Source organism: Centruroides sculpturatus, unplaced genomic scaffold (genome assembly GCF_000671375.1).
Source record: "Centruroides sculpturatus isolate CEXI.00-Female unplaced genomic scaffold, Cexi_2.0 scaffold896, whole genome shotgun sequence".
Taxonomy (NCBI): Eukaryota; Metazoa; Arthropoda; class Arachnida; order Scorpiones; family Buthidae; genus Centruroides; species Centruroides sculpturatus.
In genome coordinates, this window is record NW_019385166.1 from 262,220 (window position 1) to 268,219 (window position 6,000).

Genomic DNA, 6,000 nt, shown 5'->3' on the forward strand with positions numbered 1-6,000 from the left:
ATTTTCACGAAATTCGTTGATTAAATTTGTTAAATTTACATTAAAATCAATAAATATATTTGGTTTCACCCTTTAATTACCGTTTCAGATATAAAAACTTTGTAAATTTCATTTATTTAATTCAAATTTTACAATGTAATAAACATTAAACACGTGTTTGAAACAGATTAAATTTTTAATAATAAAATGCCTCGTGTTTGAAACTGAAACGTTTGTGTTAATTTTTAACACGTGCAAATCTGCCTTGAAATTGATATAATGAAATGTGTCAATTTCATACACGTGGTATTTGAAATTGATTTATATCAATTTCAAATACCACGTGTATGAAACCGAAATAAATGCTNTGGCCCCTTCTTAGGTATTAAATAAGAACTTCACGTGTCACGACCACCAGTATTCGGTGGTTTTATCTATATGGCCAATAGTGAGTCACGTATAGATTTGACCAATAATATTGAGCTTATTGGGCAACTAGTATATAGTTTCAATTTTGGGGGAAAATTGTTAGTATAAAATTTACTCCTAGGATGAAATTTGGCGCTGGTGTCCTTTTAATTAATGTGTGTGTTGTCTACGTTTTCTAACGAATTTCGAATATAAAAAGAGGCTCAAAACATTTTTCACAATCTTTTGACAGCTGAATAATCATGGTGATCAGTTTGCCCGATCGTGCGTGACTCGTTAAATTCTATCAACGAAGCAGCAATGTCAGCTCGGTACTTAGGATATTCCGTTGCTTATAGGCCCGAAATTCCTTAAAAAATGTACGTATTCAGATAAGGACAATGCCAAATTTCCCCTAGCGACTAAATTTTGCAGTCTATTTTTAATTGGTACAGTTGAACGATATTTTGTAGGTGTTCATCGGTTTACTTTTTAAATGTGAATTAATGACGACGTAAGAAATTTCGTCCACACAACATACAAAATTTGCATTAGTTCATAATTTATTCTATTTTTTGAACTTTTTTATTTAAAAAAAGAATATTACGTAATTAATGAATAAACTACACGTAGATATTTATTAAACAAGAAAGGAAGTAAGTAATTATGTTTTGTTATAAAATCACAAAGGAAGGATTTATATTACAAAGACAATAACACAGCAGATAGGTATTACTCCGTCCCTTTTTTAATAACCTTTTAAACTTAGATTTAGTTAAGAATTTTACTGAAATTCTCTCAGCACGAACTTCGATATATTAAATTCTTAAGAATCATTCGTCAAAGTGATACAATTGTTTTCATTTCTTAACATTGTCAGGTGACCTTTTACTGTTTAAATACAGCCTAACAGATTTATATGAAGGTCGAATTACATTACTGAAACTTTGATTGAATTTAGATGATGTTATATAAGTCACTTCTTCGTTAAATCTAAGTGAATTTAGGACAAAAAACAATATATTTTATTTGTAAAATTAAATTTAAATTTAGTTCTACACTGAACAGGGCACGAATAAAGTTACTAGCCTTAAGCTAGTTTCATTCAAGGCTAAAGTGGTGTGGAGTAGATCGAATTACATAATTCTCAGTTACTTGTGAAATAAATTTAAAGAAAATTGGTGTAATTTAAAGTTCAACTTCGTTAAATTTTGAGTTAAACAGATAAACAGGAGATAAACATGCTTAAAATGTCAAAAACGTTAGACTTGTATTGAATAATTACATTAATTACATCTCAAACAAGATCATTATAACGTAACTTTTATTAACAATTAATTCATTCGAAAGCGAAAATGAAATTACTATGCGAATTAGATCGACAATTTATATAAAATTGTCGGTTAAACACCTTTAAAATTGTTTATTTCAACTATTTAAAATGTTAAATCTGAATTAAATACACTAAATTTAAAAAATTCAGTTATATATTACTAATGATTTAGTAATTAAAGTATCAAAAACCGTAACTGATAATTTTGTAATTGTTAGGACATCTATTTTTAACACCCAAAATATTATTTTTAAGCGAAGTTGTTTAATGGATAGATAATACTAATCTTCGTCATACGACAAATACAGATTACATTATACTAAACTCAATTGTTACTGCTAAATTGGTTCCTTGAAGATCGTCGTAAAACGAGACTCCGATTTCCATTATGTTCAATGCCTTCAATTGAGATTACGTTCCTGGAAATACACAGTTTTAACTATACAATACCACAAAGAAATGGTCAAGAAAAAACAGAGTAATTCATACAAATTTAAAAAAAATTTTATTCGGTCGTAAAGTGGGGTCTATTGTTTACTTTTAATTAAATATTTCTATCCTAATGTTAGTGGAAAACAATGTAGTAACCAGGGACACAAACAAAATCCTTGTAAACAATCTAGATGCTGCCACATTTTGCATGCCAATTACCAAATTGCAAAATTTCCATCCTCTTGCATGCCATAGGCACTAAAGTGCCTATGGCATGCAAGAGGCTTTCTTTATTGTTAGCTCGTTCAGGCGCATAATATACTTAGAACAGATCTCAATGGACCATATTGGGCACGTGAAAGTTGTCGAGGCTGAGAAGATTCCTAGAATGATCTATTTTTGTATAGTTTTTCTGCAAGTTATGTTTAAACAGGTGAAAGCTTTCAGAATCTTGTATCTTGGATACGCAAATTAATAGGGTAATAATAACATTTTATACAGTACTCAATTTTGAGAAAACGAATTAAATTTGAAAAGCTTAACATTCTATAAGTTCTGTATAACGTAAGCATTTTAGAGAGGTTGCGGACGACGTTTTCAACGCGAAAACGTCAACGTCAGACGTTCAGCGCGGCCTTCCTGTAAGCCTAGAAGTTTGACAATGGCGTTTGGAACGTCAGTGGTATCATGCTCGACGTTCCAAACGCCATTGTCAAACTTCTAAACTTACAGGAAGGCCGCGCTGAACGTCCGACGTAGACGTTTTCGCGATGAAAACCCGCCGCAAGCTCGTTATTATCGCGAAATCGAATCCGAACTATTATGTAATTCGATCTTACTACTTATTATACTAAGTACAGAAATTANCAATCGATTCCGTTCAAACAATCTATGAAGCTAATCAGTTACAACAATCGATTCAGTTTTAACAATCGATGAAGCTAGTCAGTTTCAATAATTACAAAATAAACGTAAAAAGAACTTGTAACAAATGTAACTGATTACTTTGTAATTGTTATAACACATTTAATCTCTGCAATTGACCGGTTTATATCAGTTACAATAATTAATAAATAAAACTTACAAAAATAATCAGTTACAATAATTAGAAAACAGATTATTTTCAAGAATTGATCACTTCAATTTTAAAATTGTCATAGCTGATTGTTTTATTTATAATTGTTGTAACGAATGTCATAAATTTGTAAAATGGATTAAATTAGAATTAAAACAGTGGAATAATTACTGATTAATTAGTTACAGAACCTGTATCAGAGTAACATAAATCATAAATTATGGGTTAATAAAAGTTCTCAGACAGATTTAGCTGACGTTATAACGCTTTCAGGGCTTATATCATGAATTATGCAACTGTGTAACATCTTAGCTTTCATATTAAGTGCTCCAAAGAGGGATTCTAAATGCGGGTATTGAGCAAATTACGTATTTAAGCCGTCATTCGCACCTCGTCATCACACGATTACTTTTTAAATTTGTCGTTTAAATGACGTGTCGTGTCGTAATTTAAACTTAGCCACAATCTTTTTATCCACGAAATTATAGATAATGATAATATAGCGAAGTTTACAAAAAAAATGACCATAATTCCCCGCTATATTCAAGTGTTTATCGTGTAAACAAGGAGGCCATATTTATGTATATGCGGAAGTAAAATAATTTTGAATTATATTTAAAGTAAATAAATATATAACACCGGTTAAAGCTATAAATATTTTTTATTTTTAAAATATTAACAGTGTCGCTTTCGAGAGACGCCATATTTAATTCTAATTCAGGTTAAGACGTCATCAACGCGTCGGATTAGTACCAATGTGACGTATTACTCAAACAAGCGTCATAAGTCACGTGCAAGAACCTATTGATTCAATACACTCATTTTTAATGTAAGAACAGATTACGTGTTAACAGATTAGATAAGTATTTATGTAGTCGACCCCCCTATAACACTGTTGATTTTTCCGTTTTATATGAATTTCATATTGTACGAATTACTTAGATTTTACAAATACCTGTGCTGGGCTGTGAACGGCTCACGTATTTGTAAAATCTAAGTGACTCGTACAACATGGAATTCATATAAAACGGAAAAATCAACAGTGTTATAGGGGGGTCAAAAGTCTAATCATGTATCTGAATTGATAAGTATGGTGGGTTGTGAACCACCTTATACAAAGTATTGTTTTTTAATTATTTCTTTCTGTTTTTCTGGCATTGTTTTCAGCAACAATAAATAAGTAGCAAACGTGATGAAGTGTTTGGGTTTATCACACCCACCAATACTCGCCTCTAATTGGTAGACAAAGCCACAGAGGCACGAAATAATCGTAAATTTTACTCCATACTGTATGTTTTAAGATAGAGAAAATCAATGTCACTATCATAAACAGTCTTTTTACTGTTTTTAAAATTGTGTGTATGCAATGAAAGTAACTTCTCGTGTAAGCCTATTGCTTTCTACAGCTTACCTTACAATGAAAAAACAGCCTTTGTAATGTTAATGTTCACATACCAGTAAGATTTATTTGTTTATTATACTTGAAACATCTTATTATAACATATCATGAAGCAAAAATAAATAAATAATTTATTTGGACAATAANTTCAAATTTTCACGAAATTCGTTGATTAAATTTGTTAAATTTACATTAAAATCAATAAATATATTTGGTTTCACCCTTTAATTACCGTTTCAGATATAAAAACTTTGTAAATTTCATTTATTTAATTCAAATTTTACAATGTAATAATAAACATTAAACACGTGTTTGAAACAGATTAAATTTTTAATAATAAAATGACTCGTGTTTGAAACTGAAACGTTTGTGTTAATTTTTAACACGTGCAAATCTGCCTTGAAATTGATATAATGAAATGTGTCAATTTCATACACGTGGTATTTGAAATTGATTTATATCAATTTCAAATACCACGTGTATGAAATCGAAATAAATGCTAAATGCTTGTTCAAATGCGTGTCAATTTCGAACACGTGCAATTTCACAAAAATAAGAAACTGAACCATTTATAATCATTTTCAAGAAATGTTGTTTACGTAATTATTGTTAAACAATATGAAAATTTTTAAAATTTACTCTATTTATTAATTAAACGAGCATTATTTATTCAGTTTTAGTTAGTGTTACATCGAATTAATTTAATTAATTTGCCGCAATTTCTCCACGTATTAACGCTTAAAGCTTAGCAGAATAATGCATTTACAATATAATACAACAATAAAATCATCAAGGGAGTACTTTTATTGTCTATGAAACACAACAATTCATTTCAAGTCTATTGTATTATTAAATTTTATGTTCATGAAACGACTTGATAATTATGTTTAAATTATGCTGTTTCTTAGAAAATTTTTATGTTAAAATTATTTTCTTTTTATATTATTTAGTTTATCTTGTACACTTTCACGGGGCATATTTAATATCTAACTTATTTTATAAAAAAATTTGTTATTAAATTCATAAAAATGTATTAAAAATTACAAATGTTCGAAGCTCAAAACCTCAATAAATTTACACAGAAATTAAGCTTATGAACGAGCAGACAACAAACGGACGGTTGAACATTGTAAATCTTATACTAATATAACTGTATTAAGAACGAATAAAGCTTAATATTGATATACAGTCGACCCCCTATAACACTGTTGATTTTTCCGTTTTATATGAATTCCATGTTGTACGAGTCACTTAGATTTTATAAATACGTGAGCTGATCAGCCCGGCACACTTGTTTGTAAAATCTAAGTGACTCGTACAACATGGAATTCGTATAAAACGGAAAAATCAACAGTGTTATAGGGGGGTCGACTG

General features: G+C 29.5%; 1 protein-coding gene across 1 annotated transcript in view; it reads left to right on the top strand.

Annotated features, from left to right (window-relative positions):
• The window catches only part of LOC111635669 (neuropeptide CCHamide-1 receptor-like), a 32,429-nt gene that overhangs the window by 403 nt on the left and 26,026 nt on the right, over positions 1–6,000 (top strand). The window lies entirely within an intron of this gene.